The following is a 27,092-nucleotide window of genomic DNA, read 5'->3' on the forward strand; positions in this document are numbered from 1 at the left end:
CTCTTTATGGGTATTTCTTTCTCTCTCACATCGCCCTCATCTCTCTCTCCACTCTATCCTTCACCATCTCTCTATTCCCTCTCTCCCCCTCCCTCACTCTACACGTTCACCCCCTCCCATCGCTCTGCTCATCCTTCCATTATCTCCCACTTTCCTCCTCCTATCCTCCACTCATCTCTCCCACCTCCACCTTATCCTTTCAACCTCAGAGGGTGGTCGAGCAGGCAGGCAATTAGATTAACTCTAAAAACTATGCAATTTAGGCCCAGAAAGGGAGCGCAGAGAAAGCGGTGCAGCCCAAGAGGCAGACAACCCTTTTTTAGAAGCATTTGTTGTCCTCAGACACAGCACCTCACACATTGCGTATCAAATTGCTCACCTCAATGGACTGCATCGCCTCCTGTGGGTGGGCGCATAGAACAGAGAAAGACATTTGGTCTAACTGTTAGCAGGCTCATCAAATCCTCAACTGTCCAATCAAACTACTTGTTCACTGTGTGTGGGTGTTGGCATTTGTTCTCATGCATGTTTGCATGGTTGTGAGGCCATATACTGTATTAGCAGGTTTTATACAAACAGTGTACGCATAGGACCCCTGTGGATATTCACAAACGTGTCCAATCACTATTCTATAACAATCATTGGTTCTTCTTTTTTTAATACATGCTCAATGGTTCATACCAAAACAATATGGTGTGCTTTATGATTACCCAAAAGACAGATTTTTTGTAGATAAAATTACAAATGTTAAAGTAAATGCTTATAAAGCATTAAAAACTGTTTTGGCAGTTTTTAATCTAGGTTTTAATTTCAATGTTTTGTTAATATAACAGCTAAAAAATAAGTTACTTATTTTGTATCTGTGCTTGCTCACAGAAAGACTGAAAATAATCAAGCCTTTAATTTTGTGAATTTTCTCTTCAACGTCACAGTAGACATGTTGTCTCATGGAACTCGCAAACTCACTTGACTAACCATGCCAAAATGCAAAGAACATTTTGGTGGCATATTTTATCAGATAGTGAAACAACAGTTTAAGTATTGATTTAAATGGTCAAGCTAAAAAAACACATAAAACATAAAACTTGTCATGTATGCTCATCATTGTTAGCCTGTTTTGAGGTTAGTGTGTTAAACCTTTGAATATACCACCTCAGTATAAATGTTCATTAAAAAATTGGTGTCTTCTATTACATTGTACAGTAATTAGTAATAAACATCACATCATAAAAATGATCAGTCCCTATTGTTGTTAGCCCATTTTCAATCCATTTTGCCAAGCAATCTGTGTAAATATATATAAAAGCTACCCTGGTTTTAATTTTATTCTTGTGAAGAACTGATTTCAAAATAAAAGACTTTTGTTGACCTAAAATGACCAGAGTTAGGCTTCACTAAGGACATCAAGCATGACCACAAAGAAAAGCAATACCAGGAGGCAAGGAAAGAGAATCAAAGCTCTTGATCTGACATAAGCCCTGTGTTCTACTCCCTATCCCGCGAGCCATTCTCACAATCCATACTTTGTTGTGATTTAGCAGCTATTGTAGTTCTGGGCTGTTTCTGATGCGCCAGGCAGAACTTCAACCCTCTGGCTCCAACACTTGGCCACTGTATCCGCAAAAGCTCCCAATTAGCATTTTGAAGGTGTTTCTTTGTCCTTATGATTGTCCTGCGCCAACCATGCACTTTATTTGAACTGAATGTCTAAAAACTGTCATAACATTGTCATGCCATGAATATAAAGAGACAAGTCAGTGGCATTTTTGCATGTGTCTGAAACAGTTCTGTATGTCTCTATCTATGAATGCCTGTTAGCAAAAACAATAACTGTAGTAATGATAATAACAATAATTAGTTTTTGAATAACAGTTCAATAATAACAGATTTATTTTCCAAATGGTGCATCTGTTTAGAACTTCCCTATATTTTCAGCACACTGTGAGGTTGTTTGGTTCCTTTTCGTTTTTTGCTTCTGTTTTTGAACGTAGCTTGTTCTGAATGTGGTCTTTTTTGTTTCCGATTGTTTTCAGCTGTTTGTTGTTTAGATCTCGTTAGCTCGCTATATAGTTTGCCATCTTCCGTTAGCCCTTTTTCAGTCATTGCGTCGTGTATGTGTTTGTGTCGATACCTGCCACCAGTCAGTGTTTTTGCCTGCCTGCCATTTTCTTGATTTGACTTGCCTTCTGTTCCCTCAGTATAGAACCTTGATTCATTCATTCACTTCCCATCAGAATATTCCCCCCCAAAAAATTATTGAATAGAAAATATCACTGATAGAAAGGGGATGAAACCAATAAATCTTGCAAATTCTAGCAAGAGGTTTTCTCTGTTAGAAAATGAAATATCCAGTGAGAATTTGTAAATTCACTCGAGCGCCAGTGTGCTTTCAGCAGTTCAAATTCAGAGCATTGTTAGATTTGCCTTTTTTTAAATTTTTTATTCAGCTATTTCACTCTAGAAATGTTCAGAGCCCACACTGGACACTGTTTGAGATGTTAGAAAGCTTGGCCTAACTGTACATCTAAATGCCAGTACCTAGGCTAATTGGCTGGAGTTGGCTACTTTCCTTGTTACTTTCAGATAAAGAGAATCTCAAGCTGGCAACTGTGTTACTGAAACAATGTAAAATGTTTGTGGCCAATGTTCACTGACACCTTTCATAGCCACCTGGTTATCTGTCATAAATTGGTAAGTTATTCTTACTCTGAATATATGGCTGGAATACATAAAAACACCCTAGGTTGAACTAAACCTTGGATACCACAGATACCAACTGAAATGGAGAGACTTTTTCTCCCCTCCCAATTTAGTGTCCAATGTTCTCCTATTGCAGGGTCCACTCCTCCTTACAGACCTTCTCCAGATCCTTCAGATTTTGGGGCTGTCGCTGGGCAATACGGACATTCAGCTCCCTCCAAAGATTTTCTATTGGGTTCAGGTTTGGGGAGGCACTCCTATGTTGCCCTGGCGGTGTGTTTCGGGTCGTTGTCATGCTGGAAGATCCAGCCACGACCCATCTTCAATGCTCATACTGAGGGAAGGAGGTTGTTGGCCAAGATCTCGCGATACATGGCCCCATCCATCCTCCCCTCAATACGGTGCAGTCGTCCTGTCCCCTTTGCAGAAAAGCATCCCCAAAGAATGATGTTTCCACCTCCATGCTTCACGGTTGGCATGGTTTACTTGGGGTTGTACTCATCCTTCTTCTTCCTCCAAACACGGTGAGTGGAGTTTAGACCAAAAAGCTCTATTTTTGTCTCATCAGACCACATGACCTTCTCCCATTCCTCCTCTGGATCATCCAGATGGTCATTGGCAAACTTCAGACGGGCCTGGACATGCGCTGGCTTGAGCAGGGGCACCTTGCGTGCGCTGCAGGATTTTAATCCATGACGGCGTAGTGTGTTACTAATGGTTTTCTTTGAGACTGTGGTTCCAGCCCTCTTCAGGTCATTGACCAGGTCCTGCCGTGTAGTTCTGGGCTGATCCCTCACCTTCCTCATGATCATTGATGCCCCCCCAGATGAGATCTTGCATGGAGCCTCAGACCGAGGGAGATTGACAGTCATCTTGAACTTCTTCCATTTTATAATAATTGTGCCAACAGTTGTTTCCTTCTCACCAAGCTGCTTTCCTATTGTCCTGTAGCCCACCCCAGCCTTGTGCGGGTCTACAATTTTATCCCTGATGGCCTTACACAGCTCTCTGGTCTTGGCCATTGTGGAGAGGTTGGAGTCTGTTTGATTGAGTGTGTGGACAGGTGTCTTTTATACAGGTAACAAGTTCAAACAGGTGCAGTTAATACAGGTAATGAGTGGAGAACAGGAGGGCTTCTTAAAGAAAAACTAACAGGCCTGGTTGGTAGGTGATCAAATACTTATGTCATGCAATAAAATGTGATTTTCCATCTCTCACAGTTGAAGTGTACCTTTGATAAAAATTACAGACCTCTACATGCTTTGTAAGTAGGAAAACCTGCAAAATTGGCAGAGTATCAAATACTTGTTCTCCCCACTGTATATGCTGCCTCATGGTGATGTCAGCCAGAACACAACGTGAATGTTCAGTGCTATGCAGACGACACACAGTTGTACATGTAATACATCTAATAGCATGGAATCTTGTATTTTAAACAAAAGAAAGTGGATTGTTTTTGTATTAAACTCTGAAATGCTCATTTTAGTTCCAAAGCAACACAGATTTACTGTCAGATCTCACAATGAACTGTGAAAGACCTCAGCATTACCTTCAACACAGATCTCAGTTTTGATAAACATATCAAATATATTTCTAGTATTTTTTTCCATCTTTGGAACATATGTTCTTTTATTATGCAAAAGAGCTAATTCATGCTATTTCATTTCAAGATTATACTACTGCATTGTTATTCTTTCCAGGACCACTTATAACACAATACATAAACTTAAATTAGTTCTAAACATGTGTTAGAATGTGAATAAGAAATTATCACATTACTCCAGTATTAGACTCTCTACACTGCCTGTTAAGAGTAATGCTGATTTTACTCTTAACAGCATTTTACTCTAAACAAAAAGCTGGAGGCAGTGCTTTCTCCCATAGAGATCAATTATTATGGAATGATCTGCCGATTAATGTGAGAAACTAGTTCTATGATTAAGTGTAGTCTGGCCCAGGGGTGCAAAAGTGAATTGCAAAGCATTGGATTAACAAACCAACCCTGCTGTCTTTGCCTAGCAGGATCCCCTCTCCACTGGGATGTCCTCTCTCCAGTGCCATTTGGGGGTGGATTCACAGGCTTACTTAAGTTTCTACATGCCGTGCCCTATCACACATGCAATGGGAGTGAACTCTGTGGGCTATGCTCCGCCCTCTCTCAGGGTGGTTGTGGTTGGTTGGTATCCTGGGGCTGGTACTTCTGGCAAAGTGGGTGGAGTTATTTCAAGCTTGCTTGGCCCTGTTCGAGGTGGGGCCACAGTGTCTCCAAAGTGTGTTACAGTCCCCCGTTTTACGCTGCTATAGTTTTGCGTTGGGGACAAAGGTCAGTCTGAATCAGTGGTGTAGAATTAGGGGAGGTGGGGGGTCATGACCACCAATATTACAGACAGGTTAATGTGAACCCCCTGGAAAAGAGTGAAAGTCCTGGGATCCATTAACCCTGACCACCCCAATATACAATACAAACCTACACTGTTGGTTTTAATTATATGGTAAGGTATTCAATTTGATCCAAGAAATATTCTGGTATCCTGTTGAACTTTAAGAAAACAAGGGTCCTTGGACCACAACATTATGTCTGATATTCAGATATTAGGAAGTGGATGACAGAGAATGTCTTGCTCTTAAAACTCAAGGAAAACAGAAATGCTCGTTTTAGGACCCAAGAAACAAAGAGCGTTGTTAGCAGATCTCACTATGAACCTCGACGGCTGCATGGTCGTACCCCAAAAAACTGTAAAAAACCTTGGCGTTACCCTTGACCCTGACCTCTCCTTTGATGAACTTTCTATCAAAAACTGATGCAGAAAGATTAATCCCTGCTTTCGTTACTTCTAGACTAGATTACTGCAATGCTCTTCTCTCTGGTTATCCAGACAAATTAATAAATAAACTTCAATTAGCAGAGGTGGGGGACTCCAGTCACATGACTTGACTCTAGTCTGACTCCAGTCACGATTTTCAGGACTTGTGACTTGCTTGATTAAAGTATGAAAATGACTTGACGTGACTTTGACTTGAGAACAGGTTACTTGAGACTTGACTTGAAGTGGAAGACTCGACAATGACTTGAACTTATAATAAACAAACAGCAATAAAATTATTTTATATGTTGTGACATCAGCACCACTAATCAGCGTATGTGCCTTTAACGCTGCACAATTCAAACCGCGCCAAACATGGCAGACACTAACGTTAGTCGAGCTCCACAAATAGTATCGTTTGGATACAAGGACTTTGAACTGGACCGTGTGAATAAAAAAGATTTGCCAGATGCAAAATATGCAACAACGTCAAATTTCATTCGTTATTTTAAGAACCACAAGGAAAGGTAAGAAAGTAATCTCTTTATATTCAGTTTCACTAAGATCTATAACGATTAAGTTACTAATGTAATGAATTAATCTTTTGTTTGTCATAATTTGGCCTTGGTTGCATATTATGTTTTTTTTTTTTTTCTTGTTAGAAATGTGACCATTATCATTACTGAATACGTCTGGTAAATAGATTTTGACTATAACAGTGGCATAGCCTGAATTTTAATGTTGATGGGCATCTTAAAATGAGCGGGCATGTATATTATTACACGTAGGCTATAATGTCTGTATTAAATGTGGGCATTTTCAAGTGTTTGTGGACTGCGTGTGGAAACTAAAAAGCATTGTGCTTACACCATAACAGTTAACTTTACTGCATGAAAGGTTAATGGAGGCGCCGATGTGATTACTAGCACCTAAACATTTCGAAGAGTTTTTTTTTTTACTCATACAGACAAGAATAATTACAGCGTAATTACATATTAGGCAGTTTTTCAGTCACAATAATTAGTTTATGAGGTTGTTATTATTAGACCTTATTACATGGATTGGCTGAATTCCAGTGCAGAATGCGTGTTATTTATTGATAACAGACGGTTGCCATGAAATACAGCGCGTTGCTATGGACGCAGCAGGATTCTAACCAGATACAGACTATTTTCTTTAGAGGAAGCAATACAATCGTTTTTAAATCAATAAAATCCTTTTGAAATCAATGTTTTGTGTCAAATTATAGATTTATTTGGTAGGTAGCCATGTAATAAGCGGGATAAGGTATAGCGAGGCGGTTGTTATAGCGAATACAACCCCTTCAGGCTGATTCAAGATCCCTCCGCTTCGTCCCCCCAAAAAAGTGTACCGCGGAGGAGAAAATTATTTGATTTTGAAATCGAGCTTCGCACCGAGCGCAAGTCAGAAACAGAGGACAGTGTGTGTGTGTGTTCATCTTTTTAGTACTGTGACTTGACTTGAAACTTATAAGGACTCGACTTGACTTGCTTAGGGTGAACCCTTGACTTGACTTGCTTGATTTATCTGAACTGTGACTTGAGACTTGACTCGAGACTTGATGGTTAAGACTTGAGACTTGCTTGGACTTGACCATGTGTGACTTGTCCCCATCTCTGTCAATTAGTGCTGCACACGGCTTCTAGAATCCTAACTGGCGTCCTTACACTGGCTGCCTGTTAGGGTTAGAGCTGATTTTAAGGTTTTACTCTTAACCTATAAATCAATACATGGACTTGCTCCTATACTTACCTTGCTGAAATTATCCAGCCAAATATACCTACACGTAACCTACGATCGCAAGATGCAGGCCTTTTAATTGTACCTAGAATTTCTAAACAAACAGCTGGCGGCAGGGCCTTTTCTCATAGAGCTCCACTACTGTGGAATGATCTGCCAATTAAAGTTAGAAATGCAAACTCAGTGCAAACTTTCAGGTTTCTACTAAAAAATCATCTCTACAGTACGGTTTATAATTAGGTGTAGCCTGGCCCGGGGGCGTGAAGGTGACCAGTAGGCTTGATACTGTCCACCCTTGCTGTCTTGCCAGGTGGGCTCTTGTCGCCACTGGGATGCCCTCCCTCCAATGCCTTTCGGGGGAAGAGTCACTGGCTTGTTGTTGACTCTCTGTTGCGCACTTGTGCAATTGGGCTGTACGCTGCTGGCAATACTCTGCCCTCATTCAGGGGGGTTGCGGTTGGTGGGTGTCCCTTTGGTTGATGCCTGGCAGTGTGGGTGGATTGATTTCCTGCCTGTTGGGCCCTGTCCGGGGCCTCCCCCGGGTAGGGCCACAGTGTTGCCGGACCCCCCCGTCTCAGTTCCAAGGTGTTACGGTGCTATATTATTGTGCTGGGGGATACGAGGAATGCACTTCTAACTTTTCTTCTTTGTCTCCTCCAGTTTTACATTTTAGGAGAAGATGATGTCCTGGTCCACACCTGCGGAGTACCTGGTTTGGGAGGCCCGTTGCTGTCCCTGTCCTTGTCCATCTGGTCATACTTTTGACCTAGTCTAGAATCAAATAGACTCTGGATTTAGCCCAGAGTCTATTTAGCCCAGAGTCTATATAAATGTATTTATTATTCCAATTGGACTCTTAATATCTCACCCGGCACAGCCAGAAGAGAACTGGTCACCCCTCTGAGCCTGGGTCCTCTCTAGGTTTCTTCCTAAAATTCGGCCTTCTTAGGGAGTTTTTCCTAGCCACTGAAATCAAACACTTCTGTTGTTTGCTCCTTGGGGTTTAAGGCCACGTGTCTCTGTAAAGCACTTTGTGACAACTACTGTTGTAAAAAGGGCTTTATAAATAAATGTAATTGATTGATTGATTGGTCCAAATGCTTATGTGAAAAATGCTCTATAAAATAAATTTGATTGCTAATATCAAGGTTAGTTTAGTTTATTTCTTTGTCTTTTACCATAGCTGACTAACTAGTACTTTACAATGAAGTTGGTAAGCTTTACCTAGTTAAAGTTATTAACAGCTACACAAGAAGATAACATGAGCTTGCATTAGCTACTTACACAATCATGCATTACACTCACCTAAAGGATTATTAGGAACACCTGTTCAATTTCTCATTAATGCAATTATATAATCAACCAATCACATGGCAGTTGCTTCAATGCATTTAGGGGTGTGGTCCTGGTCAAGACAATCTCCTGAACTCCAAACTGAATGTCAGAATGGGAAAGAAAGGTGATTTAAGCAATTTTGAGCGTGGCATGGTTGTTGGTGCCACACGGGCCGGTCTGAGTATTTCACAATCTGCTCAGTTACTGGGATTTTCAAGCACAACCATTTCTAGGGTTTACAAAGAATTGTGTGAAAAGGGAAAAACATCCAGTATGCTGCAGTCCTGTGGGCGAAAATGCCTTGTTGATGCTAGAGGTCAGAGGAGAATGGGCCGACTGATTCAAGCTGATAGAAGAGCAACTTTGACTGAAATAACCACTCGTTACAACCGAGGTATGCAGCAAAGCATTTGTGAAGCCACATCACGCACAACCTTGAGGCGGATGGGCTACAACAGCAGAAGACCCCACCGGGTACCACTCATCTCCACTACAAATAGGAAAAAGAGGCTACAATTTGCACGAGCTCACCAAAATTGGACAGTTGAAGACTGGAAGAATGTTGCCTGGTCTGATGAGTCTCGATTTCTGTTGAGACATTCAGATGGTAGAGTCAGAATTTGGTGTAAACTGAATGAGAACATGGATCCATCATGCCTTGTTACCACTGTGCAGGCTGGCGGTGGTGGTGTAATGGTGTGGGGGATGTTTTCTTGGCACACTTTAGGTCCCTTAGTGCCAATTGGGCATCGTTTAAATGCCATGGCCTACAAATTGGTTTCTTGAACAGGACAATGAGTTCACTGTACTGAAATGGCCCCCACAGTCACCAGATCTCAACCCAATAGAGCATCTTTGGGATGTGGTGGAACTGGAGCTTCGTGCCCTGGATGTGCATCCCACAAATCTCCATCAACTGCAAGATGCTATCCTATCAATGTGGGCCAACATTTCTAAAGAATGCTTTCAGCACCTTGTTGAATCAATGCCATGTAGAATTAAGGCAGTTCTGAAGGTGAAAGGGGGTTAAACACAGTATTAGTATGGTGTTCCTAATAATCCTTTAGGTGAGTGTAAATAAGCTATATAAAAACATGTTTCCCCTGATCTGGGGAAAAGGTTACTTAACCTTGTGTCACATGGATTCACATGGATTCACTGCTGTTGGTGACATCAATATCTGCGGCAACATAGTTTGTCAGTTGCCTGTATGATTTTTCTCCTGCGTCTTATTACTGGAAAATGTAAATGATTGACAAGAAGAGATCACATCTTTTATTTCTGTGCTCTACATTCCTGATGGAGCCCTACAGAAACATGCCAGCAGACACAATGCAAAAAGAACATAATTCATATCTGGTAGGTTGATCATCACTCGAATCTGAGGGTTCAATTTAGTTTTGTCTTCAAGATCCTTCTGTTGCTGAGCCAACAATTCATAATTGGATGAACCCTCTACTGAAGGTGACTTGAAGACACAGCTACCCTTTCCATCAGTTGAGCCTCATATTGGTGAGTGAGCACAAGACCCAGTCAGATGTTGGTGAGTGACAACCCAACCTAGTCAAGTTTTCACATGACGATACATACAATCTATATTAAATTAGATTAAATCAATCTAGTCCATCAAATGGAAAGACAAATGCAACCTATGTGGTTAAAAGAGAAGATGGTCGAAGCTGCCACCAACATTTTTATTTTCCATAACATTAGTCAGTGAATGCCACCAAAAGGTTTTGCAGCAAGCCAAAAGTCTAGAGCTGGCCCTAGGTATTTTCGTGACTCTGTTACACTCAAGCTACCACAGCCATTGAGCTGAGCTCAACTTACGATCCAGGTCACACAGCACCAGTGAAACCAACATCAGTGTGCTGATGCTAATAGTTTAGCTTACTGCATTGACAGGTCGTCTTACGGTATACTCCAATCTCTATGACACTTCAAATCAGGTGCAATGCCTGCATTCGTTTGCATTCCTGTTGGCTTATTTACACATTTAGATTTTTTTGTATTCCTTCTCAGAATGTTTTCTTCCTTTTGTCTTTTCCTTTTTAGGCTCATTCTCTGGGGAGAAAACAGGTGTGAAGCTTTGCCCTTGGTGTAAACCGTAAACACTAGGCACAGCTGCAAGAGCTGATTATCCAGAAAGGTGGAAAAAGCTAAATGAGCCACATCAAACCAAGAAGAAAATAGATGTAGTAGAAATGTTAGAACTGATCATGAAACGTCTCAAAACAGAACTGGAATCCAAATTATGACCATAGCAGTTAGTCAAACACCATTAATATTTGTTTGTTCCACTAAAGCCAGCAAGCAAATTTGAACACTAAAAAGGGTAGATGTTACATTTTAGTCTGAGTGTAAAAAATATACTGTTTTAACTCAATCAGAAACAGTTGCGTTTCTTAACCCGATTTTTGTAAATTGAGGATAAAATTGTTGGGTTGAATGTGACTTTTGCTGTGTACATTCATCTTTACCTTTTGATATTAATTTGTTTCTTCTCATCTACTCTCCTGGATAATTGATGTTACAGTGAAACAGTAATATAGCATTGGCTATGGAGCATGGGGTAATTGCGAAGGCATTTATGAGCTACAATGTATTATAACCATTAATGTTAGATTAAATAATTGCACGGCTAACTAACAGGAAATTATATTTAACAATCTAGGTAAAGGGTTTTTAGATTTCACTTCTTCAAATGGTGAATTAGCCCCAAGTGAATTATACACAAAAAAGATCAAGAAAGGTATATTGTGCAAAAACATCTGTAATTCTGTAGATCTATTTAGACTGTATCATTAGAGCAATAATGGCCTAATTGACAACCCAAAACTCATAGCAATGACTTAGGTTAGGTTTGGCCCATAATAATGTATCTTTATCATCAGTCTGTATTATGGGACAGCAACGTGGAGTGAATGCGTGGAGTGAATATATGTGATCCCCAGCCCATTTTCCCTCAGACTCAACATGTGACCTCTAGGCTGATGCTTAATTTTACATGGTCTCCGGTTAGCTGTCACAAAGCAAAGATGCAAGCCCCAGAGTTAGATGGCTTCATTGCTTGTGAGAGATCCCTCTGGGGCAGTACCGTGTGCTTGTGTATGAGCTCACTGATTCTAACTTTCTAACCTGCTGGAAAATAGTTTTGCCTAATGAATGCATGCACACTTCAAGATCCCCACTACATATTGGTAGATTAATAATCCTTTATAATGTAACATTATTGAGAATGTCATGTTTATTTTGCATTGTTTTAATTACAAATGCACCGTTAAAACAACAACAGATACGATTGTGCTACCAATATAATTACAATCATAATTGGTCTGTCAGGCTTGCCAAGTTTAAGCAAGTTAGCAAGCTAGTCTAGCAAATTATTGTTAGTGATAGCTAACGTTACTTCATTGTCACCCTGCACACATACATATATACAGTCAGTTGTACTCAAAAGTTTGCATACCCTTGGACCATTGGTAATTTGTAACATTTGTTAAGAAAACATGAGTGAGCAGGCAAAACACATGTCTTTTATTTCTTATGGGATTCATATTCAACTGTAGGTCATAACAGAATGGCACAATCATAAAACAAAACATGGCAACAATGAAAATAAATAACTGACCCCTGTTCAAAAGTATGCATACCCTGAGATCGTAATACAGTGTATTGTCTCCTTTAGCATCAATGAAAGTGTGCAGTCTTTTGTAATAGTTGTCTATGAGGCCCCGAATTATTGCAGGTGGTTTAGCTGCCCATCCGTCTTGGCAACATTTTTCCAGGTCTTGCAAAGTCTTTGGTCGGCTTGCATGAACCGCACGTTTGAGATCTCCCCAGAGTGGCTCGATGATATTAAGGCCTGGAGACTGTGATGGCCACTCCAGAACCTTCACCTTTTTCTGCTGTAACTCCTAAAGGGTCAACTTGGCCTTGTACTTAGGGTCATTGTCGTGCTGGAAAGTCCAAGAGTGTCCCATGCGCAGCTTTTGTGCAGAAGAATGCAAATTGTCTGCCAGTATTTTCTGAAAACTGCATTCATCTTGGCATCAAATTTCATAAGGTTCCACGTACCTTAAGAGCTCATACACCCCCAAAACATCAGTGAGCCACTACCATGCTTCACAGTGGGGATGTTATTCTGTTCACTATAGGCCTTGTTGACCTTTTATATCGTTATAAAGTTCCATTACCTTGTTACACAGGTCTTTTGACAGTTATTTTCTGATCCCCATGGCTCAGTATCTAGCCTGCTCGTTACATCCACGTGAGAGCTAACAAACTCATATATACACAGACACTAGGTGTGAAAATCACCTTTAATTGCCATTTTCACCTGTGTGTGTCACCTTGTGTGTCTGTAACAAGGCATTGTGTCTGTAACATTCAAGGGTATGTAAACTTTTGCTCAGGGCCATTTGGGTGATTTCTGTTATCATTATGATTTAAAAAAGAGCCAAACAACTATGTGATAATACATGGCTTCATATGATCACTATCCTTAAATAAAAGAAAATTTTCTTTTTTGCATGATCACTCATATTTTCAAAATCAATGCCATAATTTTGTTCAGTGTATATATAAATAATATACAGTGGTGCTCATATATTTGCATACCCTAGCAGAAATTGTAAAAGAGAATTAACTTTTTCCAGAGCTCTGTGTATATAAATACAGCTCTGAAAAAAAAAATAAGAGACCACTGCAAAATTATCAGTTTCTCTGGTTTTACTATTCATAGGTATGTGTTTGAGTAAAATGAACATTTTTGTTTTATTTTATAAACTAATGACAACATTACACACAAATTACAAATAAGAATATTGTCATTTAGAGTATTTGTTTGTAGAAAACAACAATTGGTCAAAATAACCAATAAAATATGCATTGTTTTCAGACCTCAAATAATGCAAAGAAAACAAATTCATATACATTTTTCAACAACAACATTCTAATGTTTTAATGTTTAAGAATTCAGAAATAAATTTTTGGTGCAAAAACGTAGATTTTTTTATCATGGCTTTCATGCGTGTTGGCATGCTCTCCACCAGTCTGTCACATTGGGTGACTTTATGCCACTCCTGGCACAAAAATTCAAGTAGCTCGGCTTTGTTTGATTGCTTGTGACCATCCATCTTCCACTTGATCAAATTACAGGTTTTCAATGGGATTCAGGTCTGGAGATTGGGCTGGCCATGCTAGGGTCTTGATCAGGTGGTCCTCCATCCACACCTTGATTGACCTGGCTGTGTGGCATGGAGCATTGTCCTGCTGGAAAAAAACAATTCTCAGAGTTGGGGAACATTGTCAGAGCAGAAGGAAGCAGGTGTTCTTCTAGGATAACCTTGTACTTGGCTTGATTCATGTGCCCTTCACAAAGACAAATCTGCTTGAATCCAAGCTCGCTGAAGCATCCCCAGATCATCATCAATCCTCCACCAAATTTCACAGTGGGTGCGAGACACTGTGGCTTGTAGACCTCTCCAGGTCACCATCTAACCATTAGATGACCAGGTGTTGGGCAAAGCTGAAAATTTGACTTGTCAAAGAAGATGACCTTACTCCATTAATCTACGGTCCAATCCTGATGGTCTTTTGCAAACTTCAGCCTGTCTTTTCTTTGCTTCTCATTAATGAAGGGCCTTTTTCAAGCTGTGCACAACTTCAGCCCTGCCTCTAGGAGCCTGTTTTGAACCATCCTCGCCATGCACTTCATTCCAGTTGCTGTTTGCCATTCTTTTTGTAGGTCACTTGATGTCATCCTACGACTGTTGAGTGACATTCGAATGAGTTGATGTCATCTCAGTCAGTGGACAGTCGTTATCGCCCTCTGCCAGTCTGTAGCTTTGTTGTCCCCAATGTCTGTTGCATGATCTTGTTCTTATGAACCGCCGTCTTTGAAATTTTCAGGAAAAGACAGAATTGAAACCTTCTTTTCCTTACTCAAAGCTTTTCTTTTCAACTCCTTTGTCATGCTGAATAGTTTTTTACCTTGAGGTAATACTTGCACTGTTTTTGCCATCTAGCTGGTCCTATTGCAAGAGGATAGTGAAGACCACAGCAATGGTTTTTATACTTTTCCTTGTTAAATTAGATCTGAATTAGGTACCTCATTAAGTAAGATGAGGTGTGCCTGTGCTGGAATTTAACAGAAAATGGAATGGAATGGAATTGCTTGCCATACATGTAGAGGCATGTAGAGGCTCCCATACATGCTAATTTAAGAAAAATTAGGAGTGGTCTCTTTTTTCCACAGCTGTATGTATATACACACCAATCAGCCTTAACATAATGACCACTGACAGGTGAAGTGAATAACACTGATAATCTCAATATCATGGCACCTGTCAATGGGTGGGATATACTAGGCAGCAAGTTAATATTCTGTCATCAAAATGGATGTGACAGAAGCAGGAAAAATGGGCCAGTGTAAGGATCTGAGCGACTTTGACAAGGGCCAAATTGTGATGGCTAGACAACTGGGTCAGAGCATCTCCAAAGCTGCAGCCCTTGTGGGGTGTTCCCGTTCTGCAGTGGTCAGTACCTATCAAAAGAGGTCCAAGGAAGGAAAAGTGGTGAACCGGCGACAGGGTCATGGGCAGCCAAGGCTCATTGATGCATGTGGGGAGCGAAAGCTGGCCCGTGAGGTCCAATCCAACAGACGAGCTACTGTAGCTCAAATTGCTGAAAAGGTTAATGCTGGTACTGATAGAAAGAACACAGTGCATCAAAGTTTGTTGCATATGGGGCTGCATTGCTACTGACCAGTCAGGGTGACCATGCTGACCCCTGTCCACTGTCGAAAGTGCCTACAATTGGCACGTGAGCATCAGCACTGGACCATGGAGCAATAGAAGATGGTGGTCTGATGAATCACGTTTTCTATTACATCACGTGGATGGCCTGTTGCATGTGCGTCGCTTAACTGGAGAATACATGGCACCAGGATGCACTATGGGAAGAAGGCAAGCCATCTGGCGGTTTTGGCAGCGAAAGGGGGATCTACACAACATTAGGCAGGTGGTCATAATGTTATGGATGATCGGTGTATATATCTGAATCATGTCGTTACATTTTGTGTTAGTTAAATTGTAATCATCCCCATTTCTTTCCAGTAATGACTGTTTTAGTTGGTTAGGATCTTCTCTAAATACAGTGGGGCAAAAAAGTTTTTAGTCAGCCACCAATTGTGCAAGTTCTCCCACTTAAAACGATGAGAGAGGTCTTTAATTTTCATCATAGGTACACTTCAACTATGAGAGACAAAATCAGGAAAACAAATCCAGAAAATCACATTGTAGGATTTTTTATGAATTCATTGGTAAATTCCTCGGTAAAATAAATATTTGGTCACCTACAAACAAGCAAGATTTCTGGCTCTCACAGACCTGTAACTTCTTTAAGAGGCTCCTCTGTCCTCCACTAGTTACCTGTATTAATGGCACCTGTTTGAACTTGTTATCAGTATAAAAGACACCTGTCCACAACCTCAAACCGTCACACTCCAAACTCCACTATGGCCAAGACCAAAGAGCTGTCAAAGGACACCAGAAACAAAATTGTAGACCTGCACCAGGCTGGGAAGACTGAATCTGCAATATGTAAGCAGATTGGTGAGAAGAAATCAACTGTAGGACCAATTATAAGAAAATGGAAGACATACAAGACCACTGATAATCTCCCTCAATCCGGGGCTCCATGCAAGATCTCACCCCGTGGGGTCAAAATGATCACAAGAACAGTGAGCAAAAATCCCAGAACCACACAGGGGGGCCTAGTTAATGACCTGCAGAGAGCTGGGACCAAAGTAACAAAGGCTCCCATCAGTAACACACTACGCCGCCAGTGACTCAAATCCTGCAGTGCCAGACGTGTCCCCCTGCTTAAGCCAGTACATGTCCAGGCCCGTCTGAGGTTTGCTAGAGAGCATTTGGATGGTCCAGAAGAGGATTGGGAGAATGTCAAATGGTCAGATGAAACCAAAATAGAACTTTTTGGTAAAAACTCAACTCGTCGTGTTTGGAGGAGAAAGAATGCTAAGTTGCATCCAAAGAACACCATACCTACTGTGAAGCATGGGGGTGGAAACATTATGCTTTGGGGCTGTTTTTCTGCAAAGGGACCAGGACGACTGATCCGTGTAAAGGAAAGAATGAATGGGGCCATGTATCGTGAGATTTTGAGTGAAAATCTCCTTCCATCAGCAAGGGCATTGAAGATGAAACGTGGCTGGGTCTTTCAGCATGACAATGATCCCAAACACACCACCCCGGCAATGAAGGACTGGCTTCGTAAGAAGCATTTTCAAGGTCCTGGAGAGGCCTAGCCAGTCACCAGATCTCAACCCCATAGAACATCTTTGGAGGGAGTTGAAAGTCTGTGTTGCCCAGCGACAGCCCCAAAACATCACTGCTCTAGAGGAGATCTGCATGGAGGAATGGGCCAAAATACCAGCAACAGTGTGTGAAAACCTTGTGAAGACTTACAGAAAACGTTTGACCTCTGTCATTGCCAACAAAGTATTGAGATTAACTTTTGTTATTCACCAAATACTTATTTTCCACCATAATTTACCAATAAATTTATAAAGAATCCTACAATGTGATTTTCTGGATTTCATTTCTCATTTTGGCTCTCATAGTTGAAGTGTACCTATGATGAAAATTACAGGCCTCTCTCATCTTTTTAAGTGGGAGAACTTGCACAATTGGTGGCTGACTAAATACTTTTTTCCCCCACTGTATGTGGACATACAAAAGTCAAAAACAACAAATAATTTGGATGTTTGTTTTGACCTGATAGATATGAAGAGGTGTCCTGGGCCTTCTGAAAAGATACAGTATTTGTCTGGGCTCCCTCACTTACAAACAACAATGATAATATAACAAGATCAGAAAGGTGCCTGCAGTTCTCTTGTCTGCCATGATCAGCGTGTTGGTTATGACGTGGCACTGTGAAAAAGACATTGAGATTGCCTTATAACTGTTATTTCATACCTACAGTGGATATAAAAATTCTACACACAACTGTTAAAATGCCAGGTGTGTAACAGAATGAGACAAAGATAAATCATGTCAGAACTTTTTTTGTGTTTATTTTTTAGTTTCATGTCAGAACTTTTTTTTTGTTTGAATGGCATATGCCTTGCTATTCAAACTAAAACTATACTGAACAAAATATAAATTCAACAATTAATAGTAGACATTAAGGTGCGGATGGTGTACACTTTAGACGGCTATTCATTTGCATATGCTTGAAAATGCCATCAATTCAGTTGTGCTCTGCTGACCTACTTAGCTAGCTATGCACATTAGTTATTTAGAGAAAATCTTCTTGATGTTTTTTGTTGGTTTTCAATCTTCTTGATGTTCTTTGTTGGTTTTCAGCTATGCATTCTGCATATTGCAACCCAGTATACAATGTTTGTTATTTGGCCCAAATTGTTGCTTGCGTGCTACTAATTTGAACATTTTCCAGGTTGATCTTCTAACCAGCTGCATCTTAAAACAGGTTTGTGGGTGTCAAGCTAGAAAGTTAGCTAGTTAGCTAGCTAGCTTTTGAGTTGACTGCTGATTATCTTAGCCAAGGAAATGTTTGACCTAAATATCATCTGAGGCTTTTAAAAATTATTTAATTTGATTTTGACATTCAAACAAATTGGGCTGTTTAGATTTTTTTTTTTACATTAGTGAATCCTGTAAAAAAAAAAAAGAAGATGACATATCAGCTATCAATGTGCATATAGTGTTATTAGCACAAAGGCACACTGACAATCTAAAAGTATAAATCACAAATTACAAAATGTCATCCAGATTAGCTCACTAGTTAAAATAGCTAGAAAAAAGTAGCTTACTTGCTCTTAGTACCTGTTGCTAGCCAAGCTAGTTAAATTTGTTAGTTATAAAACTTTGTTGTGTTACCTAATTAGGGTACAGCAGCGTGCTAGCTGGTGCATGTTTGTGTGATGACCACAAAAGTGTCGTATTTGTGTTTTAAGAATATTCACAATTATTGTCTTTTATTTGAGCACAAGTTATAGTATTTCTTAAAAAAAAATAGAAAGAAATAAGTATCCCAAGGGTTTTACTTTTACAAGATTTTTCTGCTTCAAAGTTAATTGTGTAGTGATTGCTCCGAGCCAGCAGGGGCAGGGTTGGGTGACGGGTTTACTGTAGCTGCGTGAGTTGTGAGTTTCTCATTACTGCAGAGAGCTCGAACCTGATACACTGTCTCCTCGTTTCTCTCCTGGTTTACAGGTGGGTAAATGTACAAAAACACCTCAGAGGTAGAATGTAGCCATGCTAAAATGTATGTGGGATATGAGTGGATTGTTTTAGTGAAATAATTCTCGTTAGGGTCGGTTTATGACTTTGTTTATAACGAGTTTGAAACAAGACGGCAAAGTCCGGCAGGGTAACGGTCGACCGACAATGCGCACATTACTTTAGAGAGCAAGTCAGCTCAACAAACACACTTTCCCATGCGCACATGCACATGAAGATATTTTTTTTGAGCTTGCAATGTTAACAGATATGGTTAACTCACTGTATGTTTGTTCCCCACCATCGGTTGGAAATGTTTTTTTGCTCAATAAGTTTAGACATACAGTGAGTTAACCATATCTGTTAGCATTGCAAGCTCAATGTTAACAGTTAAAAATGAAATTTAAAGTTACACTTTAAGCACTTTATTAGTTTTGAGCATTATTTTGCAGTACTGTATTGACATGATACTGATAAAATACTGTGAATGGAAGATTCTAAGTATCTTTAAAAATAGCTGGTGAATATTACCATTGTCTTTACATTTCATTTTCATAAATAGTGCAAAATACAAGCACTAAGAGAGGTGAACATGCATTTGGTGAGAAGAGGTTTATTTTATTGTGGATTATGTACTGACATGGACACTGAAAATTCTTTGTAATGTTAAAAAGACACTGAATATGTGAAACATAGTGTTTGCTGAAGAAAATTCAGAAAATAAATTACTGCAGAGAGCTCGAACCTGATACACTGTCTCCTCGTTTCTCTCCTGGTTTACAGGAATCAATCTGTTTTCCACGGTGCCGTTGCTACGGTAACCGTTACAGATTTTTGGTGGCCAGTACGGGTAGCGGCAGCAGACGCGCAGGCTACAAGCACGACCAGAATCAGCAGTCTGACATTTTCCAGGAGCTGCCGCCTCTTCAAGCCTTGAAGTTAGAGGAAGATTGGATGTTACATCCGTGATGCCAGTGTTTCCCCTCATCTCCTGATCGCGAAGATACGACCTACTTCAACCATCCACCATCCCAGGAGCACAGGCCCTGCTTCCACCAGACCAAATTGCCTGTGAGGTTACGACTGTGCTGCACACGTGGAAGACCAAAAGCTACGGGTGGAAGTGCTACCAGGAAGAGCAGCCAACTGTGAGGAAGAGGGAAAAGCAGTCATGGCGGACAGTGAGAGAAAAAGCTTGGTGTGGAGCATCAAGAAGAGCCTAATCAGGCTGACGGCTGATGAACTTTTCCAACTAGCCCAGAGTGTTGGTCCTGTGCCAGGGAAGGATTCATCCAAGCTTCAGGTTGGCGAGGAAGAGAGTTGCTTTGAGTACATTCTAGCTTTTATGGACAGTGACACTTTGGTGGAATCTGAGGATTCAGGTATGGCAGTGTTGTTGGAGCTTAATGATACTGTGAATAATGTCATTCAGATTCGTGATGTTCAACCTAAAGCAGGTGCAGGGGATTATGTGCACAATATAATGTCAACCACCCCAGTACTGAGTGAAGATATGACGGTAGGTCAGCCAGAGACAGTTATTGATAATCTGACAACTGATAACGTGACAGCCAGTGGTTCTAATACTAACCCTACCCACACAGCTGCGGTTAGCGTAGCTACCGCTTCGCCAATCACTAATCCCCCTCTCACACATACTGATGTCAAAACTATACAGAACACTGAAACAGAGTTACAGAGAATGCTTTCTAGCTATGCTGAGCTTAGCAACAAAGTCCTACAATACATAAACAACCCCATATCATCACCTACACTCACACCTACACCAGTACAATCTACACTACAATATAACAACACTCACACACCTGAACAACACCCACACGGTAAATATGACAGAGTCGCCCCCCTTCGAGACCTTTCACTGCTTCGTCGTGAGTTCAAGATTCAAGGTGGACAAATCGGTGATCAGAGCTCAGATTTAAGCTACAATAGCATATGCAGACAAATCGATGAAGGTTTTAAAGAACGATTCAGTGAGACTGAAATACTGAGAGGCATTCTCAGAGTGATTAAATCAGGAAACTTTAAAGACATGCTAATACACAAGGATGATTTGACCATAGACAAGCTGAAAGGCTTTCTGCAATCTCATTTAGGTGGGCGGAACAACAAAGAACTTTTCCAAGAGCTTATGTGCACAAAACAATACGACAGTGAAACTCCACAACAGTTCTTGTACCGGTAATAGGCCTCAAACAAAAGATTCTGTTTGCTTCAAAATACGCTGACACAGAAGTGAAATACAATGCAAACACAGTTCAAGACATTTTCCTTCACGCCATATATCAGGGCCTCAGCCATAAGCATAATGACATACGTCGAGAACTTAAACCATTCCTCTCAGATAGCAGTGTGACTGACGAGACAATCCTAAAACAAATGATGAAGATAACAAATACTGAGAATGAGAGGCAGAAACAAGTAAGCGTGCATAGCACAGAGCTTGAAGTTGTAGCAGTACAAGGCAGTAGTACAAAGAAAGATGCTCCAGATAAACAGCCAAAGGCTGATGCACTCCAACAGTTAACTGAGAAAGTAGAGGAGTTAATGAATAAAGTTGAACTGCTGCAACGGCCACAGCAGATTCAAAATCTAGAACCTTGCCATCATTGCCAAGTCAAAGTGGATCAAAAGAAAACCAGATCATATAGCTGTGCTAATTTCCTCTAACAGAATCGCCCAGGTTGCACCCATTGTTTTTACTGTGGTGAAGACGGCCACAGGGCAGTAGGCTGTTTGAAGAAGCCCAAGCGTCCGGAAAACTGGAGCCGGTCCCTGCCACGGGACAAGCAGTGACCGGGCTTCACGTTCAGTCCCACTGTGCTGAGACTAACGTATGGGTCTCTGAGAGTCATACAAAGACAAGCCTAGCAAATCAGAGATCAAAAGAAAACAATGAACAAGTTCATCCCCAACTTCCCTTTTCCCTACCCACCCAAACAAGTAGGCGTCTAGCCGAGTTTATAGGAGCCAAAGCCCTTGCGCGATGTGACCTTAATGGCTTGACAGTCAATGCCTTACTAGACACTGGAGCTCAGGTGAGCATGATCGATAAAAGCTGGAAAGAGACGTATCTACCAGACGCACCCATTAGGCCACTCAGCGAAATATTTGATGAGAGAGAAGAACTGGAAGTGCACGCTGTGAATGGAGAAATCCTCCCTTTTGATGGCTGGGTCCTCATCGCAGTCAGCTTCAGTGGAAATGGTGCTCTTAGCCAGTCTATCATGGTGCCTTTCCTCATCTGTAGCATCCCGCTTGCACAGCCACTACTTGGATTTAATGTGCTAGAGGAAGTGATTCGGAATCGGCCAGTAGAACTTGTTCCAGCCCTCACCACGCTCCTTTCTGATGCAAAATCTGTTCCTGCTGATAAAGTTGAGCTGCTGGTGAACTTCATTCAGACTGACAAACCCTCCATGTGTCAGGGACTGTTAAGAACTGGCAATTATGACACAACAGTTCCAGCCGGACAAGTAGCCTGGGTTAAGTGTCAGATTCCATCCGCTATAGATCAGTCAGACCCTCTTCTCTTGTTTGAACCTGATGGAAGCAGTGCCCATCTCACAGAGCTTGAGATTGAGGAGGGCCTACTAGAAATACAGACTGCAAAGAGACCTTATGTCGTTATACCAGTGAAAAATAGCACTAAACATTCTGTCACTATACCAAGCAAGACAGCCCTTGGTAGAGTCCAGACTGTGGCTAGGGTGATTGAGAGCAATCCACTAGAGAGTTCCAGGCCTAGGGTGATTGAGAGCAATCCACTAGAGAGTTCCAGGCCCAAAGACATATTAGTTAGCACCGCAACAACACCGCAACTGTTTTTGCACGAGATAGTCATGATATTGGATGTATTCCTAGTTTACAGATGTCAATCACCCTCAAAGATGAGATTCCAGTGCAGAGAGCCTACTCCTCGGTCCCCAAACCACTGTTCAAAGAGGTGAAAGAGTATATACAAGATCTGCTCATGAAAGGCTGGATTGTGAAATCAAAGTCCTCTTATGCTGCACCTGTGGTCTGCGTCCGGAAAAAAGACGGTACACTCCGCCTCTGTATTGATTATCGCCTCTTGAATCAGAAGACCATCCCTGATCGACATCCCTTACCTAGGATACAAGACCTGATTGATACCCTCGGTGGCTATACCTGGTTCAGTATCCTTGACCAAGGAAAGGCCTATCACCAGGGTTTTATCGCCAAAGACTCCCAGCACCTCACTGCTTTCATTACCCCCTGGGGGCTGGGGGTATCTTGACGACGTACTTTGCTATGCAGAAACCTTTGACGAGCATGTGGAAGGTGTCCGCAAAGTACTCCAAGCTCTTCAGAGACATGGGGTGAAACTGAGACCTGAAAAATGTGAGCTATTTCGACAGGAAGTAAGATACGTGGGTCGTCTTGTGTCAGCTCAGGAAGTGAGGATAGACCCCAAAGACCTGGATGCAGTGCGGTCGTTAGCCAGTAGGACACCACAGACAGTTAGAGATGTGAGAAAGCTCACCGGGTTCCTGGGCTATTACCGTTCCTACATTCAGGACTTTTCAAGGATAGCAAAGCCCATTTATGAGCTACTACAAGTCAAGCCAGGACAAGCAGCTGTAGCGCGTGGTAAAAGCAAAGGTCCACAACTACCATCCAGAACACCTGTAGAGTGGGCCACCGAACATCAGAAAGCCCTTGATCGACTCGTGTCTCTCCTTGTTAGCCCCCCGGTGTTAGCATACCCTAACTTCAACTTACCTTTCGTATTACACACCGATGCTTCAGACCAGGGGCTGGGCGCGATTCTTTATCAACACCAGGATGGCAAGTTGAGAGTTATTGAGTACGGGTCTAGGACTTTAACTGCAGCTGAGCGAAACTATCATCTGCATAGTGGGAAACTAGAGTTCCTTGCCCTGAAGTGGGCTGTGTGTGAAAAGTTTAGAGATTACTTATTTTATGCACCTCACTTCACAATATACACAGACAACAATCCACTCACCTACATTATGACCACAGCAAAGCTAAATGCTGTGGGACATCGATGGGTTGGGGAACTCTCCGACATCAGATTCGACATAAAATACAGACCAGGAAAGTCTAACATAGACGCTGACACGCTGTCGCGTCTCCCTTTGGACATTGAGGCTTATGCAGAGTCCTGTACCAAAGAGTGTACTGAAGACGTGGTTCGGGTGGTATGGGATGGAAATAAAGTAGCCAAACAGAAAGATGTAGCCTGGGTGGCGACTCTCAACATCTCCTCCCAAGCCGATCCGTCTCTCTCCTTCGATCATTTAAATGCAATTAGCCATGATTAGCTTGTGGAATCACAACATGCAGATGAAGCCATCAGTGAAATGATCAAGTTAAAAGAGGCTGGGACTGACGAGATACAGAAAGCTGCTAGTGGAGCCACCAAAAGACTATTTCATGAATGGGGAAAGCTAGTCTTGGAGAATGGTCTCCTATACAGGTGTGCTAATGAAAGAAAGCAGTTGGTGCTCCCTGCCAAGTACAAAGACCTTGTCCTAAAGAAACTCCATAACGAAATGGCCCATGTTGGCACAGAAAGGGTCCTTAACCTTGTCAGAGAGAGAGATTCTATTGGCCTTTCATGGCCAGAGAGATCGAGGACCATATCACTAAGAAATGTCCATGCTTAAAATAAAAAAAAAACAGTTACTCATGTTCGCGCCCCAATGGGTAGTATCACATCAAGCTCGCCACTAGAGTGGGTGTGTATCGACTATTTACACCTAGAGATCAGCCGTGGTGGCTATGAACATATCCTTGTGGTCGTTGATCATTTTACAAGATTCGCTCAAGCTTATCCAACAAAGAATAAGAGTGGAAAGACGGCAGCTGAGTGCATCTTTAATAATTTCGTTCTCCGCTTCGGATATCCATCAAAGTTACACCACGACCAAGGCCGTGAATTTGAAAATGAGCTCTTTCGCACACTTCAACAGTTGTCAGGTATCCGTCATTCGAGAACATCACCATACCATCCCCAAGGAAATCCTCCCGAACGGTTTAATCGGACAATACTCCAGATGTTGAGAACATTGTCAGAGAAAGAAAAGGAACGATGGAAAGACCAAATCCCACAAGTTGTACATGCGTACAATTGTACTCGGCACGAGTCGACACCCTTCTTTCTTCTTTATGGCCGTCATCCTCGTCTTCCCATTGATTTACTGTTTGGGTTGGTTGAAGAGACAGAACCTGACTCACCAAAGGGATATGCAAAGAAGTGGGCAAAGCAGATGTCTCAAGCTTATCGAATTGCCAATGAGAACAGCAAACAGGCCAGTGCAAAAGGCAAAGTGCTTTACGACAAGAAAGCAAGAGGAGTGGTACTACAGCCTGGCGATAGGGTCTTAGTCAGGAACCTCAGTGAGCATGGTGGACCAGGAAAACTACGGTCATACTGGGAAAAGTCCATCTACGTTGTTAAAGAACAGTTCGCAGATAATCCAGTGTATGTAGTGTACCCTGAGTCTGGGGACAAGAGTAAGACAAGAACACTACTCCATGCCATGACGCTCCTGAAAAGAGCACAAAGAAAAGTAAATGCCAGACTCGACGTACCAACGGCTCAGAACGTGCAGATCTGAAGGAAGAATCAGATTCAGACTCAAATTCTGATGATGACTCAGATGGCCATCGTTATTGGCTGAGGATACCAGCAGGAAGGATACAGGAGATACCCGCTGTAGCCCCACAACAACGACCTGCCATCACTCCGGGTGGCCCAACTCCAGTACCTGTCCAGGTAAAAGAGAGGGTTAGGATGATCTACTTACCTGAAGCAGACTTGATGCCTGAAAAAGACGCAGAGATAGAGGAACCGGAGGGGATGAAGACCAGTCTGTTGTTACAGGACCTGATGAACAAGATGGATATGACGAGGCCCTAGAGCCCATGCAGGAGGAACAGCCTCCAGCCAATCCGGTACCAGACAACCAGACTGAGGTCAGGAGTTCAAGTCGGGACCGAAGACCTAGACATATTTTTACATATGAGAACCTCGGTCAGCCCTCACTGACAACACAAGCCACAGTTAATATGGCAAACACACTTACATTCACCTGCTTACACGTCACCTCATTCCACCCAACCCCTGCACTCGCTTATCCCCTATCCAAACCCCTATTCTACCATTTACCCGCTATTTACATACATGCCTTTACACCGTAACATCATCACCATACATATTACCAGTTCCTGTTGCCTGTTGACAGAGAAAAGAGAGTTTGAGTTAAAAGTTGAGCAGAAAATTGTGGGACCCATTTCTTTTTGCCGGGGAGTGTGTGACGACCACAAAAGTGTCGTATTTGTGTTTTAAGAATATTCACAATTATTGTCTTTTATTTGAGCACAAGTTATAGTATTTCTTAAAAAAAAATAGAAAGAAATAAGTATCCCAAGGGTTTTACTTTTACAAGATTTTTCTGCTTCAAAGTTAATTGTGTAGTGATTGCTCCGAGCCAGCAGGGGCAGGGTTGGGTGACGGGTTTACTGTAGCTGCGTGAGTTGTGAGTTTCTCATTACTGCAGAGAGCTCGAACCTGATACACTGTCTCCTCGTTTCTCTCCTGGTTTACAGGTGGGTAAATGTACAAAAACACCTCAGAGGTAGAATGTAGCCATGCTGAAATGTATGTGGGATATGAGTGGATTGTTTTAGTGAAATAATTCTCGTTAGGGTCGGTTTATGACTTTGTTTATAACGAGTTTGAAACAAGACGGCAAAGTCTGGCAGGGTAACGGTCGACCGACAACGCGCACATTACTTTAGAGAGCAAGTCAGCTCAACAAACACACTTTCCCATGCGCACATGCACATGAAGATATTTTTTTTGAGCTTGCAATGTTAACAGATATGGTTATGTTTGTTCCCCATCATCGGTTGGACATTTTTTTTTGCTCAATAAGTTTAGACAAACATTTTTACAGTTAAAAATTAAGTTTAAAGTTACACTTTAAGCACTTTATTAGTTTTGAGCATTATTTTGCAGTACTGTATTGACATGATACTGATAAAATACTGTGAATGGAAGATTCTAAGTATCTTTAAAAATAGCTGGTGAATATTACCATTGTCTTTACATTTCATTTTGATAAATAGTGCAAAATACAAGCACTAAGAGAGGTGAACATGCATTTGGTGAGAAGAGGTTTATTTTATTGTGGATTATGTACTGACATGGACA

This window comes from Esox lucius, chromosome 4 (assembly GCF_011004845.1).
Source record: "Esox lucius isolate fEsoLuc1 chromosome 4, fEsoLuc1.pri, whole genome shotgun sequence".
NCBI lineage: Eukaryota > Metazoa > Chordata > Actinopteri > Esociformes > Esocidae > Esox > Esox lucius.